The sequence below is a fragment of the Triticum aestivum genome, chromosome 4D, assembly GCF_018294505.1.
Source record: "Triticum aestivum cultivar Chinese Spring chromosome 4D, IWGSC CS RefSeq v2.1, whole genome shotgun sequence".
Classification (NCBI taxonomy): Eukaryota; Viridiplantae; Streptophyta; class Magnoliopsida; order Poales; family Poaceae; genus Triticum; species Triticum aestivum.
In genome coordinates, this window is record NC_057805.1 from 465308865 (window position 1) to 465322099 (window position 13235).

Below are 13235 nucleotides of genomic sequence, written 5' to 3' on the forward strand. Positions count from 1 at the left end.
GATGAGATTATCGTGGAGAATGTGGGAGCCAACATGGGTATCCAGATCCCGCTGTTGGTTATTGACCGGAGAGTTGTCTCGGTCATGTCTACGTGTCTCCCGAACCCGTAGGGTCTACACACTTAAGGTTCGGTGACGCTAGAGTTGTAGAGATATTAGTATGCGGTTAACCGAAAGTTGTTCGGAGCCCCGGATGAGATCCCGGACGTCACGAGGAGTTCCGGAATGGTCCGAAGGTAAAGATTTATATATAGGAAGTCCAGTTTCGGCCACCGGGAGAGTTTCGGGGGTCACCGGTATTGTACCGGGACCACCGGAAGGGTCCCGGGGTCCACCGGGTGGGGCCACCTATCCCGGAGGGCCCCATGGGCTGAAGTGGCGTGGGAACCAGCCCCTGGTGGGCTGGTGCGCCCCACCCAAGGGCCCAAGGCGCCTAGGGTTGGAAACCCTAGGGGGGCGTTGCCCCCCGAGGGGGCATGCGCCCCCCTAGTTGGAAACCCTAAGGGGGCCGTTGGCCCCCCGAGGGGCCGCCGCTCCCCCTCTAGATGGGATCTCCAAGGGGGGCATGCGCCCCCCTAGCCCCTATATATAGTGGAGGGGAGGGAGGGCAGCCGCACCCTAGGCCCTGGCGCCTCCCTCTCCCTCCCGTGACACCTCTTCCTCCTCCAGTAGCGCTTGGCGAAGCCCTGCTGGAATCCCGCTGCTTCCACCTCGTGCTGCTGGATCTCCATTAACTTCTCCTTCCCCCTTGCTGGATCAAGAAGGAGGAGACGTCTTCGCTCCGTACGTGTGTTGAACGCGGAGGTGCCGTCCGTTCGGCGCTAGGATCATCGGTGATTTGGATCACGACGAGTACGACTCCATCAACCCCGTTCTCTTGAACGCTTCCGCTCGCGATCTACAAGGGTATGTAGATGCACTCCTCTCTCTCTCGTTGCTAGATGACTCCATAGATTGATCTTGGTGATGCGTAGAAAATTTTAAATTTCTGCAACGATCCCCAACAGTGGCATCATGAGCTAGGTCTATGCGTAGTTTCTATGCACGAGTAGAACACAAGTTGTTGTGGGCGTCGATTTTGTCAATTTACTTGCCGTTACTAGTCTTATCTTGATTCGGCGGCATCATGGGATGAAGCGGCCCGGACCGACCTTACACGTACGCTTACGTGAGACAGGTTCCACCGACTGACATGCACTAGTTGCATAAGGTGGCTAGCGGGTGTCTGTCTCTCCCACTTTAGTCGGATCGGATTCGATGAAAGGGGTCCTTATGAAGGGTAAATAGAAATTGGCATATCACGTTGTGGTTTTGGCGTAGGTAAGAAACGTTCTTGCTAGAAACCTATAGCAGCCACGTAAAAATTTGCAACAACAATTAGAGGACGTCTAACTTGTTTTTGCAGCATGTGTCATGTGATGTGATATGGCCAGAAGAATGTGATGAATGAAATATGTGATGTATGAGATTGATCATGTTCTTGTAATAGGAATCACGACTTGCATGTCGATGAGTATGACAACCGGCAGGAGCCATAGGAGTTGTCTTAATTTATTTATGACCTGCGTGTCAACTGAGACGTCATGTAATTACTTTACTTTATTGCTAACCGCTAGCCATAGTAGTAGAAGTAATAGTTGACGAGACAACTTCATGAAGACACGATGATGGAGATCATGATGATGGAGATCATGGTGTCATGCCGGTGACAATGATGAACATGGCACCCCGAAGATGGAGATCAAAAGGAGCAAAATGATATTGGCCATATCATGTCACTATTTGATTGCATGTGATGTTTATCATGTTTTACATCTTATTTGCTTAGAACGACGGTAGCATAAATAAGATGATCCCTCGCTAAAATTTCAAGAAAGTGTTCCCCCTAACTGTGCACCATTGCGAAGGTTCGTTGTTCCGAAGCACCACGTGATGATCGGGTGTGATAGGTTCTAACGTTCGCACACAATGGGTGTAAGCCAGATTTACACACGCAATACACTTAGGTTGACTTGACGAGCTTAGCTACAGACATGGCCTCGGAACACAAGAGACCGAAAGGTCAAACATGAGTCATATAGCAGATACGATCAACATGAAGATGTTCACCGATGATGACTAGTCCGTCTCACGTGATGATCGGACACGGCCTAGTTGACTCGGATCATGTATCACTTAGATGACTAGAGGGATGTCTGTCTGAGTGGGAGTTCATTAATAATTTGATTAGATGAACTTAATTATCATGAACTTAGTCTAAAATCTTTACAATATGTCTTGTAGATCAAATGGCCCACGCTAATGTCAACCTCAACGCGTTCCTAGAGAAAACCAAGCTGAAAGACGATGGTAGCAACTATACGAACTGGGTCCGTGTAACACCCCGAGAATCATGCTACAGTAACTCCCTGTGATTAAGCTAATCATGTTGCTAAACAGGGCTTGATCACATTTGAATCACATTCCTTTTCAAACTCCTAATTCAAACTTCAATTAAATTTAAAAGTGGAAAATAAAAGTTCTCAAAAATTTAAACAAAAATGTTCGGGCCATGCCAGAAATTGCACTGATAATTATTGTGGAGAAAACACATTTTTATAAAATGCCTAAATACTTTTAAATGAAATAAAACAGAAAAGAAAATAAACAAATAAAAAGAAAACAGAAAACATAACAGACAAAGAAAAAAAAAGGAAAAAAAAGAAGGAGAAGGCCCCCCACTGGACCCCTGGCCCAACTGGGCCGACCCCCGGCCCAGCCGGCCTAGCCCACCTCTCCCACTCGCCCTCCCCTTCCCTGTTCTCCCGACCGGGGTCGGAACAGGGGCCGTCCCCGCCGCACCCCCTCGCCAGCGACGGGGAGGATAAGTACGCCAGAGCGCCCCCGCCTCCTCGGGCCCCTCTCCCACTCGCCCCCGCTCACCCCTCGGCCTCTGCGCCTCTCTCTTTCCCCCCCAGATCCGTGCCGCTCCTTCCTTCCCCACGCCCGACGCGGTCGCCGCCGTTCACCGTCGTTCCCGCGGCCACCGTGCCCCAATCGCCACTTCGCCGTGTCGTACGCCGTTGCCGCCCTCGACTACGTCACCTCCGCCTCTCCGTTGAAGCTTGGAGCCACTGCACCGACCTCCCCGAGCTCGTCTTCCCCGCACGGCCGCCGTCGATCGCCGCCCCGTTTCGCCGCCTCGAGCCTCCCCGAGCACGCTGCCGTCCCCCTACAGCCTCGCCGTGAGCTTCTCCCCCCTCCTCCCCTGTCCTTTCGCTTTCGCGCGCCCCCTAGCTTCTTCCCCACGCGCGCCCGAACGCAGCGCCGCGGAGCTCGCCGCCGGCAAGGCTCCGGTGACCTTTTGTTCACGGGCTCAAGCCCGTTGCACTCTCCACAGCGCGTAGATGCTCCCCAGCCCCTCCGCTTGCTCGATAGCACGCCGTAGCCCCGTTTCCGTCGGGCACCCGTGCGCGCCGCCGCCTCCGCCGCTCGCCGGCGCCGATTCCGGCCAAGTCCGGCGAAGCTACGGCCACCACTGGATGCGGCGCTGCGAGCTCCTTCGAATGGGCCTAGCCCCGCTCCTCCCTGAGCCCCGTAGCGTGATTCCGGCCAACTCCGGCAAGGGACCGCCGCTGTTTTGGTCGCCGGAGTCGCTCCGGCGCCGGCCGCCGACGTGGCTGGCCTGGGGCCACCCCAGTTTCCACTGCCAGTGGGCCCCGTGGGCCCCGTTGACTGGGTCAACCCAGTCAACGTGCTGACTGGGCAGGCCCAGCCACTGACATGCGGGCCCCGCCGCATAATTAAAAAAAAGAAAATGTTTTTTTAATTAAAACTAATTAATTAATATAATTAGGCACTGACAGGTGGGGTCTAGTAGTTAATTAACTAAAATTAGTTAGTTTAATCATCTGATTAGCCCACTGTCTATGACAGGTGGGGCCCACTGGTCAGTTTGACCTGGTCAGCCGCTCTGTTGACCTGCTGACGTCAGCATTGCCTCATGCTGACGTCATAATTCATTTTTGCTTAATTCAAATAATTCCAGAAATTAAAATAAACTTTGAAAATTCATATCTTTTAAACCGTAACTCGGATGAAAATGTTTTCTATATGAAAGTTGCTCAGAACGACGAGACGAATCCGAATACGCAGTCCGTTCATCCACCACACCTCCCTAACCTATCGAACTAGCAACTTTCCCCCTCCGGTCCGTCTGCCCGAAAACGCGAAACATCGGGAATACCTCCCGGATGTCCCCCCCTTCACCGGTACCACCTACTGTCGCGTTAGGGCACACCTAGCACCGCTCATTGTCATGTCATGCATCGTCATGCTTATGTTTGCATTGTATTTACTGTTTCTTCCCCCTCTTCTCTCCGGTAGACTACGAGACCGACACTGCTGCTGCCCAGTTCGACTACGGAGTCGACGACCCCTCCTACTTGCCAGAGCAACCAGGCAAGCCCCCCCCCTTGATAACCAGATATCGCCTACTCTACTCTCTACTACTTGCATTAGAGTAGTGTAGCATGTTGCTGCTCTCGATTAATCCTATTCTGTTGCATAGCCTGTCATTGTTGCTACAGTTGTTTCCCTTACCTGCTATCCTACTGCTTAGTATAGGATGCTAGTTACCATCAGTGGCCCTACATTCTTGTCCGTCTGCTGTGCTATACTATCGGGCCGTGATCACCTGGGCGGTGATCACGGGTATATACTCATATATTATATACATGACACATGTGATGACTGAAGACGGGTCGGCTCGTAGGAGTACCCGCGAGTGGATCTTTGTGGCGGAGCGACAGGGCAGGTTGAGACCGCCTAGGTGAGAGGTGGGCCTGGCCCTGGTCGGCGTTCGCGGTTACTTAACACGCTTAACGAGATCTTGGTATTTGATCTGAGTCTGGCCGTTTGGTCTATACGCACTAACCATCTACGTGGGAGTAGTTATGGGTATCCCGGCGTCGTGGTATCAGCCGAAGTCTTCTTGACGTCAGCGACTGAGTGGCGCGCGCCGTGTTGGACCGCTTTGACGTAACCGCCGTGATCGTGTGGGTTGCTAGGTCTGCTCGCGGCCGCGTTCGCAACGTGCAGGTGTGCATAGGGCGATGGGCCCAGACCCCTGCGCGCATAGGGTTAGACCGGCGTGCTGACCTCTCTGTTGTGCTTAGGTAGGGCTGCGACGCGTTGATCTTACGAGGCCGGGCATGACCCAGAAAAGTGTGTCCGGCCAAATGGGACCGAGCGTGTTGGGTTATGTGGTGCACCCCTGCAGGGAAGTTTATCTATTCGAATAGCCGTGTCCCTCGGTAAAAGGACGACCCGGAGTTGTACCTTGACCTTATGACAACTAGAACTGGATACTGAATAAAATACACCCTTCCAAGTGCCAGATACAACCCGGTGATCGCTCTCTAACAGGGCGACGAGGAGGGGATCGCCGGGTAGGATTATGCTATGCGATGCTACTTGGAGGACTTCAATCTACTCTCTTCTACATGCTGCAAGATGGAGATGACCAGAAGCGTAGTCTTCGACAGGACTAGCTATCCCCCTTTTATTCTGGCATTCCGCAGTTCAGTCCACTGATATGCCCCTTTACACATATACCCATGCATATGTAGTGTAGCTCCTTGCTTGCGAGTACTTTGGATGAGTACTCACGGTTGCTTCTCTCCCTCTTTTCCCCCTTTCCCTTCTATCTGGTTGTCGCAACCAGATGTTGGAGCCCGGGAGCCAGACGCCACCGTCGACGACGACACCTACGACACTGGAGGTGCCTACTACTACGTGCAGGCCGCTGACGACGACCAGGAGTAGTTAGGAGGATCCCAGGCAGGAGGCCTGCGCCTCGTTCGATCTGTATCCCAGTTTGTGCTAGCCTTCTTAAGGCAAACTTGTTTAACTTATGTCTGTACTCAGATATTGTTGCTTCCGCTGACTCGTCTGTGATCGAGCACTTGTATTCGAGCCCTCGAGGCCCCTGGCTTGTATTATGATGCTTGTATGACTTATTTATGTTGTAGAGTTGTGTTGTGATATCTTCCCGTGAGTCCCTGATCGTGATCGTACACATTTGCGTGCATGATTAGTGTACGGTCAAATCGGGGGCTTCACAAGTTGGCATCAGAGCCGACTGCCTGTAGGAATCCCCCTATCCACACTCCTTGGCCGAAGTCGAGTCTAGACATTACAAAACTTTTTGCTAACATGGCTGTGTGTCTTACGGGCCCACGTCGCCATTGGGTGGTACTAGGATCTTTTACTCCTCGACCTTTACTCTGGGACTCCGAACTCTCTTCTACTCGGGTTAAACGAATTTACTAACTCTAACACTAGGATCCCGTGACCGCGTTCACCCTAAAGTTGGATAAGCCATAGTTGTTTCTTAGAATAGTATTTTGAACAATTCACACACTGTCATTTGACTCCTTTGAAACGTCTTTGCTTTCAGATGGAACCCACGAGGCAGGTCGTTCGCCACACGATGGCCATTGGTGCCTCGGGATCACCTGCGGTGCTAGCTGAGATGATGACCTATCTGGGTTATCGCTGGCACCCTGAGTACACCGTCTACGAGGAGTACCAGGACTTTAACCAGGAGCAGTACCGTGCCATCGTCCACCTCTACTCTCGGGAGTACGACTCCACTACTGTGCTGCACACCGCACATGGTGTTGGTGTGACCATCGATATGGCTGTCCACGATGCTGCCTATGCTGCTCTGACACGTCTTCGTGGAGAGTATCGGGAGTTGGACACCTCCCCTTTCAGGCACATTGCTATCGCCTCTGATGTTGGTGCGGAGGGATACTATACTGCTGCCTACTCCACTGTCACCCGAGAGCCCTTCTACCATCAGCACCTGGTTCTGCATGCTGATGGGCTGGATCGAGCTAACCGAGCTCTTCGCCACGAGATGTACACCACCCGTCAGCACCTTTACCGTGCTCTGACGCTGCTGCACCCCTTTGTCTGATCTGGACAGGTACCGTGTACTGCGATCTACCCAGCCAGGACCGTGATGCCCCACGGTGTTGGTTGGCCAGAGGTGGGAGGCTACTCTCCCGCACTTGGTCCTCTTCTGCCACCTGAGCGTCGGGCTCTACACCTGAGTATCCGCAGCCCCCAGTCTGCTGACGTGGAGGGCTATCCGTTGCCTCACTACCAGCTGTCGGGCTACGATTACCTCCACAGTACCTCTTGGGACTGATGTAGGCTTGCTTGTAGTGTTAGATGCAGTCACCGCGAGCCTGTGTGCCGCCTATGATGTTTTAGTCTATGTACTGAACTCTGTGTACTGAACTCTATGCATGACCCCTTTTGTAAGTTATGCCGACTACTATGTAGTAGCTATCGTGCTCCTTTCATTATGCATGTTTCGTCATGAATGGTCCTTGTCCTTGCAAATTTCTCAATGCTGAACCCCTGTTATATATTAGCAGGATGGTTAGACCAGGTGGTCGTGGTCGTGGTGGCAATGCCCCACCACCACCTGAGTACATGGCGGGTATGATCCAACAGTTTGAACTGAACCGCCAGTTCATGGAAAATATGATGGCTCAGTTTCCTCGCCCCAATATGAACCAGCAGCCAGCCCAAGTGACTCTTCAAGATTTCATACGCCTCAACCCAACCATCTACCGCAGCTCAACTCAGCCTCTGGATGCTGATGACTGGCTCCGTGACATCACCTATGAGATGGAGTCTGCCGATGTAGCCCCTGCCAGCTATGTCAACTTTGCTTCCTTCTTTCTGAAGGGACCCGCAGCTCAATGGTGGGACAGCCACAGGCGTACTCTGCCAGCTGGAACAATCATTACCTGGCCAGACTTCCAAGCTGCTTTCCGTGCCCGCTTCATTCCTCAGGGAGTCATGGACCGGAAGAAGCGTGAGTTCCGTAACCTCACCCAAGGCAACAAAACTGTCGAAGCTTATCAGCGGGAGTTTCTGGATTTGTCCCGCTATGCTGAAGAAGACATTGCAACTGATGCACGCAGACAGGAGAAGTTCCGTGATGGACTACAAGCTGACATCAAGCTCGCACTTCTAGTGCATGACTTCGTCGATTTCGCCACCTTGGTGAATAAGGCCATCAATGTCGAGACTGGTCTGCAGGAATACCAGAGCTCTCAGAGGCGCAACCGTGACACGGGCTCATCTTCGGGCTCGCCCTCACAGAAGCGTAAGATATGGATCCCGAACAGCATGTATCGCCCAAATGCACCTGCTCCAAGGAAATCTTATGCTGCACCGCGTCTGCCTCCTCCACCATCTAGGCAGTCAAAGCTACCAGCTCCCCCACCTGGGGCTCCTGTTCCCACTCCCGATAATGGTCTGTGCTTCAAGTGTGGTCAACCGGGTCACTTTGCCAGGAACTGCTATCAGAACCAGAATCAACTGGCCCTTCCAGCAGCTGGCCGTGGTAACAACCAGCCCCGCAACAACAATGCTAAGTCTTATGGTCGTGCTCAGGCCAACCACGTTGATCTCAGCGAAGCTCAAGACCAGCCTGCTACTGTGATGGGTACACTCCTCGTAAATTCAGTACCAGCATCCGTTTTATTTGATACAGGAGCATCCCATTCATTCATATCAGCAGAATTTGCATTCCTGCATGGCATTAATTACGAAGAGATAAACACTCCGCTAGTGGTACACACCCCTGCGGGCCAGTGTCAAACCTCAATGGTTAGTCACGATGTTACTGTTGAAATTGAAGGACTGGAATTTCTTGTCTCTCCCATCGTACTGAAGTCCTGTAGCATTGATCTCATTCTGGGAATGAATTGGTTAAAAGCGCATACTGCTTCAATCGTTTGCACCACTAAGACCGTCCATCTGCTACACCCTTCAGATGAGATAGTTACTTACCAAGCCCATCTGGTGCAAAATGCCGAGGCAAGGCTCTATGCATTGAATGCCTTGAACACTGCACCACTCGAGGGCATTGAAAACATTCCCGTCGTGCGTGAATTCCTCGACGTCTTCCCTGAAGAACTTCCAGGGATTCCCCCTGCTAGAGCTGTCGAATTCATCATCGACTTGAAACCAGGCACCACTCCTATAGCCAAGCGACCCTACAAAATGCTGCCGCATGAACTCCTTGAGCTTAAGGAGGAAATCGACAAATCTCTTCGCAAAGGGTTCATTCGCCCAAGTTGCTCTCCTTGGGGAGCACGTTCTCTCTTTGTCAAGAAGAAGGATGGGACTAACCGATTGGTTCAAGACTACCGTCCTATAAACCAAGCTACCATTCAGAATAAATACCCCCTTCCTCGGATCAATGATCTGTATGATCAACTGGCGGGTTCGTCAGTGTTCTCTAAGCTCGACTTGAGGTTGGGCTACCACCAGATCCGTGTTCGCGAAGAGGATATCCCAAAGACCGCCTTCGTGACTCGTTATGGTTCATACGAGTACACCGTCATGTCTTTCGGTTTAACCAATGCTCCAGCCACCTTCTCTCGTCTGATGAACTATATATTCATGGATTGCCTCGACAAGTTCGTCGTGGTTTATCTGGATGATATCCTGGTATTTTCCAAGAACGAAGAAGAACATGCCGAACATCTTCGACTTGTGCTGGAGAAGCTACGAGAGCATCAACTATATGCCAAGTTCTCTAAATGTGAATTCTGGCTACCCGAAGTAACCTATCTCGGGCATGTCATCTCTAAGGATGGTATTGCCGTCAACCCTGAACGAGTTCAGGCTATTCTTGATTGGACTCCTCCCAAGAACGTTAAGCAAGTCAGAAGTTTTCTCGGTCTCGCCAGCTATTGCCGTTGATTCGTTGAGAACTTCTCTAAGATCGCCAGGCCTCTGACTAACCTGTTGCATAAGGGCGTCAAGTTCCAATGGACAGACAAGTGTCAGGAAAGTTTCCAGGCACTCAAAGACAAGTTGACTTCTGCCCCAGTTCTAGCTCCACCTGATACTAAGAAGGACTTCGTCATTTACTGCGACGCTTCCCGTCAAGGATTAGGCTGTGTCCTAATGCAAGACCGCAAAGTGATTGCTTATGCCTCTCGGCAATTGCGCCCTCACGAAGAGAACTACCCAGTTCACGACCTCGAACTTGCTGCTGTCATTCATGCGCTGAAGCAGTGGCGACATTACCTTCTCGGTAATCGTTGCGAGATCTTCACTGACCACCAAAGTCTGAAGTATCTGTTTACTCAGCCAGATCTGAATCTCCGTCAGCAGAGATGGATGGAGCTTGTTGCAGACTTTGACTTGGGTATTTCCTATACGCCAGGCAAAGCTAATGTAATGGCTGATGCCTTGAGCCGCAAGTCTTACTGCAACCACCTCCAGGTTCATAAAGTTCAGCCCTCGCTTGTTGAAGAATTCAGGAAGCTGAACCTCCATATTGTTCCTCCGGGTGCACTCGCTCCCCCTCCTAAGGAGTTTGGCAAGGTGAACCTCCACGTTGTTACCCAGGGTTCCCTCAATACCCTAGTTGCTAAACCAGATCTCGAGGACAGCATCAAAAGGCTACAGAAGTATGACTCTGAAGCCCACAAGATTAAGCGCTACCTCGCAGAAGGAAAGCCCTCTTTCTTCACCATTGCTGAAGATGGCACCCTATACTTCAAGGGCCGCCTAGTGGTGCCATGTGCAGAGAAAAACCTGGATATGACACAGGAAGTTATGAAAGAATCTCATGATACGCCTCTATGTATCCATCCTGGTAGTACAAAGATGTACCAAGACATCCGTCAGAGATTCTGGTGGTCTAATATGAAGCAAGACATTGCTCGTTATGTTGCTGAGTGTGACGTTTGCCGTCGTATCAAAGCAGAACATCAAAGGCCTGCTGGAACTCTGCAACCTATCTCTATTCCTGAATGGAAATGGGACCATGTTGAGATGGACTTCGTCACTGGATTTCCCAAATCACAGAAAGGTAATGATGCTATTCTTGTCGTCATTGACCGGCTTTCCAAAGTTGCACATTTCCTGGCGGTCAAAGAAACGATCACTGCTAGCCAGTTGGCAACGCTCTATATGTCCAGGATTGTTTCACTCCACGGTATTCCATTGGTTATCAGCTCAGACCGTGGTAGCTTATTCACTTCAAGATTCTGGGCAAGTTTCCAAGAAGCAATGGGAACTCATCTGTCATTCAGTACCGCGTTTCATCCTCAATCGCAAGGACAAGTTGAACGCGTCAACCAAGTTCTCGAAGATATGCTTCGAGCTTGTGTTATTTCCTTCGGCAAGAAATGGGAGGAATCTCTCCCGTATGCTGAGTTCTCTTATAATAATAGCTATCAAGCTAGTCTGAAGATGGCCCCCTTCGAAGTGTTATATGGACGAAAGTGTCGAACCCCTCTGAACTGGTCAGAAACTGGGGAACGTCCACTCTTCGGTCCGGATATTATCCAAGATGCCGAAGAACAAGTCCGCATTATTCGTGAGAATCTCAAGACTGCTCAGTCACATCAGAAGAGTCAGTATGACCGTCATCATAAAGACATGGTCTATCAACCTGGCGAAAAGGCTTATCTTCGAGTCACACCTATGAAGGGTGCTCACCGCTTCGGGATCAAGGGCAAACTAGCTCCTCGCTATATTGGCCCATTCCTTATTCTCGAAAGGCGTGGAAAAGTGGCATACCAACTGGAACTACCGCCGAACCTTTCTCAGGTTCACGATGTGTTCCATGTGTCACAGCTCCGCCGTTGCTTTAAGGACCCAATCCGAGCTGTGGATCATGAAGTGCTCGAATTGCAGCAAGACCTCTCCTATAAGGAGCATCCGGTCCGCATTCTCGACCAAGCTGAACGCCGCACACGTCAGAAGGCGATCAAGTTTCTCAAAGTCCAGTGGTCGCACCATTCTGAAGATGAGGCCACTTGGGAACGAGAGGATCGTCTGCGCGAAGAATACCCCTCACTGTTTCCTTCTACCTCCTAAATCTCGGGACGAGATTTCTTGTAGTGGAGGAGATTTGTAACACCCCGAGAATCATGCTACAGTAACTCCCTGTGATTAAGCTAATCATGTTGCTAAACAGGGCTTGATCACATTTGAATCACATTCCTTTTCAAACTCCTAATTCAAACTTCAATTAAATTTAAAAGTGGAAAATAAAAGTTTTCAAAAATTTAAACAAAAATGTTCGGGCCATGCCAGAAATTGCACTGATAATTATTGTGGAGAAAACACATTTTTATAAAATGCCTAAATACTTTTAAATGAAATAAAACAGAAAATCAAACAAATAAAAAGAAAACAGAAAACAGAACAGACAAAGAAAAAAAAAGAAAAAAAAGAAGGAGAAGGCCCCCCCACTGGACCCCTGGCCCAACTGGGCCGACCCCCGGCCCAGCCGGCCTAGCCCACCTCTCCCACTCGCCCTCCCCTTCCCTGTTCCCCCGACCGGGGTTGGAACAGGGGCCGTCCCCGCCGCACCCCTCGCCGGCGACGGGGAGGATAAGGACGCCAGCGCCCCCCCGCCTCCTCGGGCCCCTCTCCCACTCGCCCCCGCTCACCCCTCGGCCTCTGCGCCTCTCTCTTTCCCCCCTAGATCCGCGCCGCTCCTTCCTTCCCCACGCCCGACGCGGTCGCCGCCGTTCACCGTCGTTCCCGCGGCCACCGTGCCCCAATCGCCACTTCGTCGTGTCGTACGCCGTCGCCGCCCTCGACTACGTCACCTCCGCCTCTCCGTTGAAGCTTGGAGCCACTGCACCGACCTCCCCGAGCTCGTCTTCCCCGCACGGCCGCCGTCGATCACCGCCCCGTTTCGCCGCCTCGAGCCTCCCCGAGCACGCTGCCGTCCCCCTACAGCCTCGCCGTGAGCTTCTCCCCCTCCTCCCCTGTCCTTTCGCTCTCGCGCGCCCCCTAGCTGCTTCCCCACGCGCGCCCGAACGCAGCGCCGCGGAGCTCGCCGCCGGCAAGGCTCCGGTGACCTTTTGGTCACGGGCTCAAGCCCGTTGCACTCCCCACAGCGTGTAGATGCTCCCCAGCCCCTCCGCTTGCTCGATAGCAAGCCGTAGCCCCGTTTCCGTCGGGCACCCATGCGCGCCGCCGCCTCCGCCGCTCGCCGGCGCCGATTCCGGCCAAGTCCGGCGAAGCTACGGCCACCGCTGGATGCGGCGCTGCGAGCTCCTTCGAATGGGCCTAGCCCCGCTCCTCCCTGAGCCCCGTAGCGTGATTCCGGCCAACTCCGGCAAGGGACCGCCGCTGTTTTGGTCGCCGGAGTCGCTCCGGCGCCGGCCGCCGACGTGGCTGGCCTGGGG